The sequence below is a fragment of the Microcaecilia unicolor genome, chromosome 7 (assembly GCF_901765095.1).
Source record: "Microcaecilia unicolor chromosome 7, aMicUni1.1, whole genome shotgun sequence".
Lineage (NCBI taxonomy): Eukaryota > Metazoa > Chordata > Amphibia > Gymnophiona > Siphonopidae > Microcaecilia > Microcaecilia unicolor.
In genome coordinates, this window is record NC_044037.1 from 180356584 (window position 1) to 180371349 (window position 14766).

At 44.7% G+C, this 14766-nt stretch overlaps 1 protein-coding gene across 2 annotated transcripts in view; it reads right to left on the reverse strand.

Moving 5' to 3' along the window:
- The window catches only part of FLACC1 (flagellum associated containing coiled-coil domains 1), a 114243-nt gene that overhangs the window by 91137 nt on the left and 8340 nt on the right, over nt 1–14766 (reverse strand). The gene's annotated exons all lie outside the window — the stretch shown is intronic.

The window sequence follows — 14766 nt, forward strand, 5'->3', positions numbered from 1 at the left end:
GCCCAGCAGGATAATGCTAACACAGAAAGACCCACATATTTGCAATGTACCATGCTAGAAAATTCCAAGAGCTTTGGAATCTGCTGGATGATATAACCTGCTTATGAGACCCACTTGTCCTCAGGGAATATAAATTACAGAGCAAATTTGCAAAAGTATTGTGCAATTCTTTCCATACCTGGGTCTCAAATGTGCTAGACATATTTGATTCCCACTGCAGCTCCTTGTGACCCTGGGCAAGCCACTTAACCCTCCACTGGCCCAGGTACTAAACTTAGATTGTGAGCCCAAAAGGGACAGAAAAAGTACCTGCAAATAGTATATGTAAACCACTTTGGTTGTATCCACAGAAAGGCAGTATATCAAATCCATGACCCCTTACCCTTCATAGCCCCTTTCCAGTAGGTGGAAAGAGAGAGTGAACCTCAACATAGCACTAATGTTTTCTTCTCACTGGTCAACAAGATGAAGATCAGAATAGTTTTCATGGTTATAAAATGGTTAATTCCGTTAATTAAATTGATAGAATCCATTTTTTTTCCAAATAGTAAACTGTGTTATAATCCTTGGGCCTGATATTTTGCAGTTACAGCCATGGGATAAAATAAAGTACCAGCAGCAGTGCTTAATCTGTATAGTCAGTGTGCTAGCCCCCTAATTCTGTACAATGCGCTAAATGTAAGGCTCCAATTAGGCACATGTTAGGCTCCAATTAGGCACCTAACATTTGGTGCTCAAAGGGAAGTTACGCACCAAAGCAGAGGTGAAATGGCAGTTAGGCACTATTCCATAACTTGGTGCCTAAGAGGCATATTTTCAAAGCACTTAGCCTTCCAAAGTTCCATAGAAACCTATGGAACTTTGGAAGGCTAAGTGCTTTGAAAATATGCCTCTTTGTGTTCTAGTGCATAGCTGCAAAGGGGGTGGTCACATGGGCAGGTTATGGGCGTTCCAACTATTTAAGCGTGCACTTTATTGAACACTGTCATTTAGGTGCCTAACTGCTGCATTTAGGCACTCACATTTACATCTGCCACAGAGCAAGCATAAGCAGTTGCCCCTATATTTAGGTGCCTAATTACTGACTTACACTAGTATTCTATAACAAATTAGCACCTAAATTTGCTGTTATGGAATAGTAGTTTAGTGCCTAGATTTTGGGTGCCTAACTTTTAGAACCCTTTTTAGAATTGTTCTCTATGTAGCCCCAGCTCAACCCTCAATCAGGGCTACCGGATAAGCTCTCCAGGGTAGACATAACAAGTTCAGAGTGTTTGATGAGCTAGGCCAAAGGGATTTCTTTCCACGGGGACACACCAGAAGTCTCCAGGTTGTATTTTAACTTTTGTTTACTGAACAACAACTTGGAAAAACACCGTTCTTAAACCACAACTCAATATGTACAGTTCAGGGCATTTAATGGTCACAGAACAGCTTCAGACATAATCTATTTCTCCAGGCATGCAGCAGTCTTAAATCGATATCCTCATGATCTTCTATATCCCTGTCCCATTGTGGATCAGGATTTCTTTGAGCGTCAGTAACAGTCTCACCAAGAGTGAGGCTCCTCCGCTCCCACTTCTCTCCTACCCAAGGTGTCCTTTTCTCCAGGCACTCCTTTTCCTTAAGATTCCCTGCATCAGAAAACCAACTGCTGGTACCCTCTGTCCCGTGACAGGGGCTTCAGTCACTGCATACTGCAAATCTTCCCTTTTTTCTTCCTCAGTGAGGGTAGGCAACCAAAGACCATGTTTTTCTAAAGACAACCTCTTTTATTGACTCCTGGATCTGCTCATTAGGGCTGGCCCTTACCAAGTCCACCCACCAGGCTGGTAAACTAAGGCCTTGTTGTCTTAGTGACCTTCCTGAAAATCCTCCCACTGCCTAAAGCAGGAGCACTTTTCAGGAGGGTCACACCTATATGTTTAACAAGTGCCACTGAATACAAGTTTTATGTGGTGACCACATTGCAACTCCAATGTGTAAGTTAGGCCTGCTTCCCCTCAGGCTTAATTTATGTGTATAAGTTTTCCAGAAAGTGCCTAAATTGTAGTGATCTCTGGATAATTTCTTGCCTGGTCTGTGGCTCATCCTCCTCCTTTATGTTTTGCTGTGTTCTACCACCTTCTGATGAAAGCTTCCTGCCAGGCCTTGAGTGTGCACATGTGAATATTCAAAGGTTCATCACCATGTTGTTCTTTTACTGTCTTGTCCGCTGTACTGCTGCCCCCAAAGCATGATGCCCTACATGCATATCTAGCCTTAAGGGAGGGGGAGAAATGGAGGGTTGATGGAGGCAAGGGAGTAAGAAATGTGGACATGGGAAAAGGAGATTTTTAAAACATTTATTCAAACAGCGACACAACAAAGTTTGTGCAACAAAAAAATCTGATCTTCAAAATGTTCTTACATGAGAAGTACTAGGGACAAGAGATGTGGAAGAATAGGAGTAGGAGGTGGGGGGTGGGGGGGGGGAATGAGAGACAAAGAATAGAAATTAAACTGTAGGAGAGAGAAAGATGGAGAAGAGGGGTACTTGAGGAAACTGAAAGATGTGAAAAAAGCTGTGAAGAGACAGCAGTGAAGGAAAGAGTGATGTTACTTGCAAAGACAAATAAGAAATGTGTAAAAAACTACTAGGGATCAGACCCAAAAATGGAGAAAGAAAACCAGACCTATGGAGGAGGAGAGGGAATGAGAGAGGGGGGATCAGAGATTGTGGGGAGAGAAACAAGATCATAGGAGTCAGCTTTGTGGGTGCTTGAGCACCCCCAGTATTGAGAAAATTCCTTGTATATGTCCAGGGAGGGGTTATTTCCACTGTGCTTAGCACCCCCAATAATTTTGAAAAGTTGGCTCCCATGAACAAGACAGAGGAGCAGGGACAGCTTAAGGGTGAAATTCTATGTGTGAACCTCCTTTTAGGAGCCCTGATGCCGCACTGTAAGAGCCTATTTTATGACAGCATCTGGGTGCCCAGATTCCATTACGGAATACTAGTGTGACCCAGCATCACCCACCTTACATTTAGGTGCCAGCAGTTACTCCAGCCGTAGACCTTCCAGTGGCAAGGGGGCACCAGCCATAGGCCTTCCAGTGGCAAGGGGCAGTGTTGTAGCGAGGGCGGCTGACATCCGGGGCGGGTCGCCGCTGTGCCCCCCTCAGCGCACACCCTCTGGAGTGCACCCTCCCCACCCCGGAGCGCATTCTTATTGAATTAGGAAGCGAGGGGCGGGCGAGAGGGCCGATCAGCCCCCGAGTGCACGTCGCTGGGAGCTGCGTTGGCTCCGCTGGTTCCCTGCTCTCTCTGCCCCGGAACAGGAAGTAACCTGTTCCAGGGCAGAGGGCAGGGAACCAGCGGAGCCGACAACCCCCCCCAGCGGCGTGCACCCGGGGCGGACCGCCCCACTGCCCCCCTTCCTACGCCACTGGCAAGGAGGCACTTAACTGTAAGTTTTGCATGTAAGTGGCAGTACTACTACTACTACCTATCATTTCTATAGTGCTACTAGACCAAGGTGGGCAACCTCAGTCCTCGAGAACTGAGGTTGCCCTGTCAGGTTTTCAAGATTTCTTGAATGAATATGCATGACATTTTTTTGCATACAATGGAGGCTGTGCATGTAAATAGATCTCATGCATATTCATTGGGGAAATCCTGAAAACCCAACTGGGTTGCGGCCCTCGAGGACTAAAGTTGCCCACTCCTGTTCCAGATGTGTACAACACTGTTCACAAAACAAATAGGAGAGGGTCTCTGCTCGACAGAACTTACAATCTATTCCAGCCAGACAAATAGGACAAATAAAAGATTAGAAAGTTATTTATTATGGGAATAATTAAAACAAACATGGGGCCCTGTTTACTAAGGTACGCTAGCATTTTTAGCGAGTGCTAAAAATTAGCGCACGCTCATGCTACAGACACCCATAGGACAGGGCCCATGGTCTTTTAGCCTAGATATGAATAGGGACAGAGAAGGAGCATGACGTACCAGCTCAGGAAATCTAATCCAGGCCCAGGCATATGGCACAACAAGATGAAAGGAACTGAGTCTACAAGTGGTGGTGGAGAAGAAGGGTACAGAAGAGTGACATTAGATGAACTGAGTTTCTGGGGAGAGGTATAGGGAGAGATAAGAGAGGAGGAGCTGCAGAGTGAATGCACTGGTTAGTCAGTAAGAGGAGTATGAAATGTATATGGAAACATATAGGAAACCAATGAAGTGACTTGAAGAGAGGAGTGGAAGATAAGTCGTGCAGCAGATTGAAGGTGAGAGAGATGGTTTAGTGGGACACCTGTGAGAAGCAAGCTGCAGTAATTTAAGCGTGAGGAGATAAGAGTGTGGATAAGGATTTTGGTAATGTGCTCAGAAAGGAAGGGACACAAAGTTTGGTGATGTTATAGAGAAAGAAATGTCTCTCAGGAAAACAGCGAAGATGACTAAAAAATGAATAGACGATGCTTCAAAAGAGTCTATGAGTTTATTTATACAACAAAGACTCAACAACAACCAAGCTATGTTTCACCCAATGAGGCCTGCCTCAGGATGGCAGTGATAATTCTCGTGGAGATTTGACAGTATTATTATCCAATTAAAGCAATGTCTGCTGCCAAAGGAAACAAAACAAAAGCAAAGCGCGCTGAGCGCCAAAGTAACTTCTTCCTTTTCAAAACCGAACAGCAACAGCTCGTTCTAACACAAAAAGAAATTACAGATTTTAGCAATCTGTTGGATATGTGCATAGAAAAAGAAAGAGGAGTCAAAGATGGCTCCAAATGTATGAACTGATGAGAAAACGAGGATGAGAGTGTTATCCAGAAAATACAGAATGAGGGAAGAGGCAAGATGAGTTTAGAGCGAAAGATAAGAAGCTCAGTCCTAACTTTATTCACAGAGCTAACTGGGCACCGTTCTGAATTTTGGCCAGTGCCTGGTTAAATTCCAGGTCACCACACATACCCAGACATTCAACTTTGGAGCCTGGACCACTGTTCCTTATAAGCTGAGCGGGAGTCCTCCACCTATAGTCGTCTGTGGGGGTTGCTGTTCACCATCACATTTTCAATAGTGAGGGATAGGCAACCTCTGCAGGACTCCAGGGAACCTGCCTGTCTCTAGCAATTGAAAACACAATTTTGAAGCACCCCCCCACCCCCCAGCTGGTAGCAATTCAGCTGGAGGACGCCCGCTTAGTTTAGTGGGAACAGTGGCCTGGACGTGGCTTAAAAGACACTGAGCACCACAGGCTGAATATTAACTCTTAAATTTTTAACTGAAATGTTTTCTTATTAATTTAGGAGTTTAAAGTTGTTCTTATTAATTTAAGGCTGCCATTTACTTGCCTAGATTTATGAGCCAATTTATAAGACCTGGGCTGCTCCTACTTTTTTTCTGCCCTAAATCTGCCTTTGTTGCCAGTTTGCTGCTCACTTTTTATGCTCCTAAATTTAGGAGTTTAGTGAAATTGTGAGTATAAATTTAGGCCCTCTGGAAGCCAATTTAGGAGCATAAATTCTTTGAATATTGGGCCCAATATTTACAAATTTCATTGAATATTTCTGTCCTCTTCTCATAACATGTATTCATGCATTACTAAACAACTAGTTAACCTAGACCAACATCCAAGAAAGACTTACTTTTCTTAGGGCTCCTTTTACCAAATGGTGCTACCGATTAGTGGCTCACTGAACATGAAGAAGCCTATTCAGTTCCCATGGACTTCTTTGCATTCTGCGCATGCTAATCGGTAGAGCCGCCTTGTAAAAGGAGCCCTTAATTTCCAACTGTTTTATTGAAAACAAGCAACAAAGCCCGTTTCGTCAAAAATGAAACAGGCCTAGGAAGGCTCTCATCTAAGCGATTTCTCCTCTCTCCCCTGCCCTCCCCTCCATGTTCAGCGATTCTTCCCTCCCCTCCCATCCCCTCTGTGTCATGCGATTCTGACCTCCCCTTCATGTTCAGCGATTCTCCTCTGCTCTGCCTTCCCATCCGTGTCCCACGATTCTCCCCTCGTCTCCCATCTCCTCCATGTCCAGCAGTTCTCCTCTGCACTGCCTTCCCATCCCCTCCATGTCCAGCGATTCTCCTCTGCCCTGACCTCCCATCCATGTCCCGCGATTCTCTCCTCTCCTCCCATCCCATCCATTCCCAGCGATTCTCCTCTGCCCTGCCCTCCCCTCCGTGTCCCTCGATTCTGTCCTCCCTTCCATGTCCAGCGATTGGCCTGTGCCCTGCCTTCCAATCCGTGTCCCGCGATTCTCTCCTCGCCTCCCATCCCATCCATGTCCATCGATTCACCTCTGCCCTGCCTTCCCACCCCATCCATGTCCAGCAATTCTCCACTACCCTGCCCTCCCCTCTGTGTCCAGCGATTTTGGCCTCCCCTCCATACCCAGCAATTCTCCTCTGCCCTGCCCTCCCATCGGTGTCCCGCGATTCTCCCCTCGCCTCCCATCTCCTCCATGTCCAGCGATTCTCCTCTGCCCTGCCCTCCCATCTGTGTCCCGTGATTCTCTCCTCTCCTCCCATCCCATCCATGTTCAGTGATTCTCCACTGCCCTGCCCTGCCCTGCCCTCCCCTCGGTGTCCCACGATTCTGTCCTCCCCTCCATGTCCAGTGATTGTCCTGTGCCCTCCCCTCCCATCTATGTCCTGTGATTCTCCCCTCATCGCGGTTCATTTTACCTGAGGTCGCAGCGGCGGCAGGCAGGCTGGGCTCGCGTCTCTTCTAGCCTTCCCTTGCCTTCCCTCTCAGTGTCCCGCCGTCACGTAAAGACGAAATGATATCAGAGGAGGACGGGACACTGAGAGGGAAGGGAACGCTGGAGGCGAGCTGACGTCAGCATGTTACGAATCCAGACAGCCAGCCATTCAGAGAAGCAGAGGTACAAATTATTATTTTTTTATTTATTTATGGCATTTATATCCCACAGTATTCCCGCCCATGGGCAGGCTCAATGTGGCGTACAATAGTTAATAAGCAAACAATAGTACAAAATACAGTATACAAGGTCACAAGAGGGAGAAAGAAAATAACTGAGGAGGAAAAGGGAGAGAGGGGAGGTGATAAATTATCACAGAGAGAGTCGTGGATTAAAAGGGTGTGGCGCCAGAAGGGCTCGCAGCGTATGCTCTGCCAAAAAGGAAGGTCTTGAGTAGCTTCTTGAAGGTTGGGTGATCTGGAGTGAATTTGACCTCTCGAGGCAGCCCGTTCCACAATTGAGTGCTGAGATAAGGGAAAGAGGAACCATAGATGGTCTTATATTTGAGGCTACTAGGAGCTGGGTAGTGGAGATTGAGGTACAAGCGGGCTGACCTTAGAGAGTTGCTGGGCGGCAGGTTAATGAGAGTGTCCATATAGGAAGGGGCTTCTCCATAGATGATTTTGTGCATCAATGCGCAGATCTTGAACGCGATGCGGTCCTTCACAGGAAGCCAGTGCAGCCGGTCACGCAATGGTCTCGAACTTTCAAATCTCGATTTGCCAAAGATGAGTCGAGCTACTGTATTCTGAGCAGTTTGCAATTTTTTTAGGAGCATGTTCGTGCATCCCCCGTAGATACTGTTGCAGTAATCAAGATGGCTAATTACTAGAGACTGGACTAGATGGTGGACTACGTCTCGAGGAAAGTAAGGCTCAATACGCTTAAGCCTCCAAAGATGGTGAACAAGAAATCAGATGATAGCTATTTAAACTGTCTGTTGATAGAGAAGATTTTTTCTATAAGGGACAAACACTCTCTCTAATAAGACTTAAAGTTGAGTTCTACCCTCCATTAATGTAAAGAAAATGGCTAGGAGAGTATTTGCAGTGCTATTGTGATTGTAGGTGTAGAGACCACTCAGCCTCGGTTTTTAAAGGGTGCTTCAACCTTCAGTGCTGTACTAGGAAAAAGCAGCTCTGACCTTTCATTAAGCCTAGGGGTCCTGCCTGACTGACAGGATGGGAGGATCCAGTCCTTGGAGGGAAAAATCAGAGGCATATAAATACCCAGCTCAGGGAGAGGGTCATTGGTTTTGGATCCAGATCCCTGGCCAGAACCCCACTATGCAAGGGGACCAGGGTTTGCCAGAGTGTGAGTGGAGGCAGGGTTTCCTGGACCATGATGGTTAATCAAAATAATGCTAATCAGGGTCTGATGCAGAAAGCTGTGCCTTAGAGTTATGCACTAAAGGCAGAGCACATGGCTTCTAAGTTGAAAATAATGCTGAAGTGCTTGCTGAGGCAGTAAGCTAATAATATGCTAATTTGAAGTGTGCAGGACTTGTGTGCTAAAGAGGGGGAGCATAGCACACCAGAAGCATGAGTACAAGGTTCTGTCCTGAGGGCAATTGGTACTGTGCACATCTGAGCAAAATAAAAATAAATGTCAGCACACATCTACACTGGTCTGTTTCTCCAATATAGCATCCTTCGTTACATTTTTTACACTGAATGATATATACCACATTGGAAGATGAGCATGTGAAAGATTCCTTTATGTTGAATATTTTTCCTTTGTGAATGACTGTCGGGTCCTGTGAAATGTTTTGGCATAGCTTGCAGCTGGATATATTACAGGGAAATGTGCCCTTCTCTTCTTTTTATTTATTTATTTATTGTATTTGTACCCCACATTTTCCCACCTTTTTGCAGGCTCAATGTGGCTTACAGAGTATGGAAATGAAAACGTCGTTACATGATATAAGAAAACAGTCGATCATAAGCTGAGGTGAAAGAGGAAATTAGGTAGAAGGTGTTAGGTAAGGTCGTGTGAGAGGTGTTTTGGTGTACTTGGGTGGTTTAAGGAATGATTTGTTTCATTGAGGGTGACTTTTGTAGGCTCTGTTGAAGAGATGTGTTTTTAAAGCTTTGCGAAAACTGGTTAGATTGGTCATGGTTTTTAGGGCCATGGGTAGTGCGTTCCAAGACTGTGTACTTTTATACGCAAAGGTAGTAGCATAAGCCTGTTTGTATTTCATTCCTTTACAGCTGGGAAAGTTCAAGTTGAGGAATTTGCGGGCCGATCTTTTGGCATTCCTTGGCGGTAAGTCCACTAAGTTTAACATATAGAGTGGGGCATCTGCGTGAATGATTTTGTGAACAGTTGTGCAGATCTTGAACTCAATTCATTCCTTGAGCGGGAGCCAGTGCAGTTTCTCTCTGAGGGGTTTTGCACTTTCGTATTTAGGTGTTCCAAAAATGAGTCTGGCTGCGGTGTTCTGGGCTGTTTGGAGTTTTTTGATGGTCTGTTCTTTGCAGCCTGCGTACAGAGCGTTATAGTAGTCCAAGTGGCTTAATACCAATGACTGTACTAGGGTGCGGAAGATGTTTCTTGAGAAAAAAGGTTTTATTCTTTTGAGTTTCCACATCGATTGGAACATTTTTTTCGTCGTGTTCTTCGCGTGGGTGTCGAGAGTGAGGTTTCGATCTAAAGTGACTCCAAGGATTTTCAGATTTTCTGAGATAGGAAGTGTGCAGTAGGGTGTGGTTATTGTGGGGTATTTGTTTGTGTTGTGTTGGGAGGTGAGAACTAGACACTGAGTTTTTTCTGCGTTGAGCTTTAGCTTGAATGAGTCCGCCCAAGAGTGCATGATCTGGAAGCTCCGGTTGATCTCGTTTGTTATTTTGTTTAAGTCACTTTTGAACGGGATATGGATCGTAACGTCGTCGGCATAAATGTAAGGGTTAAGGTTTTGATTGGCTAGGAGTTTGGCTAATGGTATTGTAGGAGTGGACAAGCAACCACTGTACTAGGCCTGCGGCCATCACTAGACTGGCAGGACAACCTCAAGCTCTGTGCATACTACTTATGGACTTTGCTCTTTGCACCCAACTTATGGACTTTGCCTTCTTTGTGGCATACTTTATACTTGGGTGTTTACTGAACATTTGCACCTTCTTGTATTGTGCCTTAACTATCAACTGTCAGTTCCTGATAGCTAGATAGATAACTGATTGAGACAGGATGCAGATGCATTAGATAGACAGCATAACACACTGTTTATTTTGTGTAGACTGTTGTGGACTTTTTGTACTAACAGGATTTTCTATTTGAACTTTGCATACACACTTGCACCCTTTGCTTTGTACCAAAACCTAAGCTTACATATAATGAGCCTAGACTAAGACCTAAACCTGTGCAGTTTAGACTTTTACTAGTAGTATGTATTTATTAACCAGCAGCTAGATAACAAGTTGTAGTAGTCAGCAATTTAGGATTGTAGGAAAGGCAGCTGGCTTTGCCAGCGCAGTCTTGTGATTCAGGCATAGAGGCTGTATTGTGTAAATGTGCTGGAACACTGCAATAAGTTACATTTCTTGCAAAGTAACAATTTCTATGAAAGCTGTGAAACTGACGTATCTTTTCTCTGTGAGAACTACAGAACTACTAATGTATTGCGCATGTGCCTGTACTGCGCATGTGTATGTGTGATGTATGATGCGTTTTATGCGCATGACCAGTAATCTGTATAAGAACAAGTGTCAGATGACGCTCGTGACGCAGTATCCTGAGACTGATCTCGGTGCTGTTCATTGCTAGCAATAAAGCTGCCTCGTTCTCGGAACCATTTGCCTCTTGTCTCCTGATTTACTTAGCCGAAGATTCTGTTACAGTATCATCATTAGGTTGAAGATAATCGGCGAGAGGGGGGATCCTTGAGGAACTCCGCATTCTGGTCTGTCTGTGTTCGTTGTTACTTGGTAGGATCTGGTGGTGAGGAATCCTTCAAACCATTTGAGAACTGGGCCTTCGATTCCAAAATATTCTAGTAGTTGTAATAGTATTTCATGATCCACCATGTCGAAGGCACTGGACATGTCGAATTGTAGTATGAGTATGTTCTTGCCGGTTGCGATCGTTTTTTTGAATGTGTTCATTGCCGACACTAGTACAGTTTCAGTGCTGTGATTTGATCAAAATCCTGATTGAGACTCGTGTAGAATTGAGTGTTTGGTCAGGTATTCCGTGAGTTGTTTCGTCACTATGCCTTCCATCAATTTTGTTGTGAGTGGGATAGAAGCAACTGGTCAGTAGTTGGTTAAGTCCATTGTGCTTTTCTTGGCATCTTTAGGTAGTGGAGTGAGTAGGATATTTCCATTTTCCGTAGGGAAGAGTCCATTTATGAGTCTATAGTTTACTTGGTTCGTGAGGTCTTGTTTGAATTGTTTGGGTGTGGATCTAATTAGGTTGGTAGGGCAAATGTCAAGTTTGCATTGAGATTTGGCATATTTACTGAGCCAGTGTGTGAGTTCATTTATTGAAATCAGGTCAAAATTGGTCCATGATCAATCAGCTGGGTATTCCCCAGGACTTGGGTCTAAGCATTCAAGGATGTTTGTATACTCAGTGGTATTGCTTGGTATCATACGTCGGAGCTTTGTGATTTTTTCGTTGAAATATTTCGCTAAGTTGGTGGCCGATGGGGTGTCTGTGCTATTCGAGGTGACCCGTGTGGTGTTTAGGAGGTTGTTTACAAGTGAAAAGAGTTTGTGTGTGTCCTTGTAGTTTGGTCCTATTATAGTTTTGTAGTGCATTCTTTTGGTATGTCTGATTTTGTATTTGTATTTTCTTTGTACCTGTTTCCACTCTTTGAGTGTGTGATCATCTTTTTTTTTGCTCCATGCTCTTTCTAGTCTTCTGACCTGTGTTTTTAGTTCTTTCAGTTCTTTGTTAAACCATGGGATTGAGTTGTTCCTGTGTGAGGTTCTCGTTTGGAGCAGTGCTATTTTGTCTAGCACTGTTCTGCATCTGTTCTCTCATTCTTGTAGGAATTGGGGTGTTTCTGTGGTTGTGGTCCATTCCTTGGCATATATTTGTTGCCAGAATGTAAGAGGGTCTATTTTGCCTCTCGTAGTATAGGTTTTCTTTTCTTGTTTTTGTTGTTTCTCCTTTGTTTTCCAGAGGAGGGAGGTGTTTGCCTTGTAGTGGTCTGACCATGGTGTGATTGTCCATTTTGTATCCCTGAATAGGAGGTTCACTTCTGTTGAAAATTTATGAGTTATGATGTCAAGTGTATGTCCTTTTTTGTGGGTGGGTTGCATGTTAGGCCAGTGGATCTCCCATAGTTGGAGGAATTCCTTGCATTCGTGTATGTTGTTTGAGTTGGTGTCTTCCAGATGGAGGTTTATGTCTCCTGCTATGGGGACATTTTGGGAGGACAGACAAGTATTTGATATGAAGTCTGTGAAGTGTATCTGTGCGTCTTGCCAGTTCACCGGGGGTCTGTAGAATAGGATTATGTTTAGTTGATCATGTAGGTTAGGGTGGGTGACTCTGACTGTGGCTATTTCGAGTTGGGGGAGGATTGATGCAGCTGTTGTTGTAACTGTGAATTGGGATTTATAAATTATAGCTATACCTCCGCCTCTTTTTCCTTCTCTTGTCCAGTGAGTGATTTTGTATCCAGGTGGACACAGCTCTATAATTATCGGGTCTTTGGAATTATGGATCCAAGTTTCATTGATGAGAAGGAAGTCAAGGTTATCTGCCGTTATCCAGTCAGCTATCGATGTAGTTTTTTTGATTATTGATCTGGCATTAGTGTATCCTATTTGTATTAATTGGTGTTGTTTTCTTGGGTTTGGGTTTGTGGTGATTTTTATCAGTTGTCTGTTTTCTTGATGTGCTGGTTTGGTGTCTTCTTTTGATGTCCATGGATGTTAGGTGTGTGTGGTTTTTGTTATTTTTTTGGGTGGGCATTGTGTGTGTGTAGGTGATGTGTGATTTGTGAGTTGTGGGGTTGTTGTTATCTGTGTCGAGGGTTGTGTATGCGTGTAGGAGTAGGGTGAGACAGTAAATAGTTAGGAGTGTTTTGCTGGGGTTCATATCAGCATTGAAGAAAAAAAGAAAAAAGAGAAAGGCTCAATTGCAGTGAACACTGTAGTCAGTCCAAATCTGCGGTGTCAACATCGTATCTATGAGCGGTACGCTCGGCGCGGGGCAATTTAGTCCGGGCAGTGTATTCAGCATTAGTTCAATCAGTTCTCATTTGCCTTAATCTTGGCAACAGTTCATGCTGAGCTTACTTGGATTACATTCAGAAGCAGAGCCAAGCCAGCATTTACATTTAAAGCAATACTGTGAGTGGTACATTTAAAAGCAAAGCAAAGCCAGCATTTACATTTAAAGCATGACTGTGAGCGATACATGTTATTTTCATGTATCTTACAGTAAAACAAAGTGGCTCATTTGCCTGATATTCAGAGCGAAGCAAAGTGAAACAACTGCATATAAATCAAAGCTATGAGCAGTGCATTCGACTATTTCCCTTTGCCTTACAATTAGGCCAAAGCAGCTCATTTGCTTGTATTTAAAACAAATCGAAGCGAAGCATTAGCATTTAGATCATTAGAGAGAGTGGTGCTATCTTGGCAAAGCAGGTCCTTTGCCTTCTATTTAAAATATTTAAAGTACCTAGAAGCATTTGCATTTAAATTATTGCATAGAATGGTGTTACTTTGGCAGAGCAGCTCATTAGTCTTCTATTTAAAGCAGAGCAAAGCAAAGTAGAAAATTTTTTTTAGTCATTACTACTGTGAGCGGTGCATGCAATTAAATCAAAGCAGTACAGTTATATCCAGTTCTTAAAGGGCTATGAAGCTTACTCAGGCCTATATGGCTCCCTTGATTCCCGTTCTTCTGTGAGGAGTAGAGCTAATTGTTAGTGAGCTTCCACTTGGGTCCTCCCCGGATCGGGTCTTGGGTTCCCGAATCGCCCGACCTGGCGATTTCCTCGCGATTCGGTTCCCTCTGCTTAGCAGTGGTCAAGCTCCTCCGATGAATATCTGCAGGTTCGGTTCGGGAGCGGAACATCGTGGCTGTTTCCACCAGGCCTTCAGTCAGCAGTCGTGACCACGTGGCCTGGAGAGATCCGTCTTGGCGAATCACGGACGGCTCGAGTCCTCCGGTTGTGTGATCAGGCTATTGGGCATGTCGTTTCTGCTCTAGTCACCGCTCGCTGGCTGTCCGAACTCAGTGATCCGTCAGGAGCAGAGCGGGTCAGCGGACCGTCCCCGTGGGGTTCTGTGGGCTGCTCGTTCCTCCGCGCCCCCGTCCAGTCTCCAGTGCGCCTCCAGATTGAGTTGTGATCGTCTGTCAATCTTATGCCGCCGTTGATTTCAGGCCTCCGCAATGCGGGTTCAGTTTCCCTGGAAGAGAGGAACCCACCGCCCGATCACAGCAATCCGCCTCGTATCGCTTGGCGGTCCGGCCTGTGTTTTCAGTCTGTGTTGGGAGTTTACTTCTAATTAGCTTGTGTTTTAAGTTGGGTGGCTGTCGGAAGGCCAGCACTGGTGGAGATGGGAATATCTTTTTCAGTAATTCATCCTCTTGGAGTAGCGGCTGTAGATCTCTTATGATATTCCTCAGTTTTTCCAGCTCTGGATTGTATGTCACTACAAGGGGGATTCTGTCTGTGGCTTTTTTTTTCTTTGTACTGTAGCAGATTTTCCCTGGGTGTTTTGAGGGAGGAGGCAATATTCTTGGAGATTATTTTGGGGTTATAGCCTTTCTGTTTGAAGGATGCAGTCAGGCTTTCAAGGTGTCTGTCTCTATCCCCTGGGTCCGAGCAGATACGGTGGTATCTTGTGGCCTGGCTGTAAATAATGGATCTTTTTGTATGTGAAGGATGGAAGCTGGAGTTGTGGAGGTAGCTGCATCTGTCTGTGGGTTTCTTGTATATAGATGTTTGTATACAGCCATCACTGATTGAGACTGTGGTGTTCAAAAAATTGACTTTTTCTGGGGAGTAGTCAATTTTGAATCTGATTGTAGGATGGT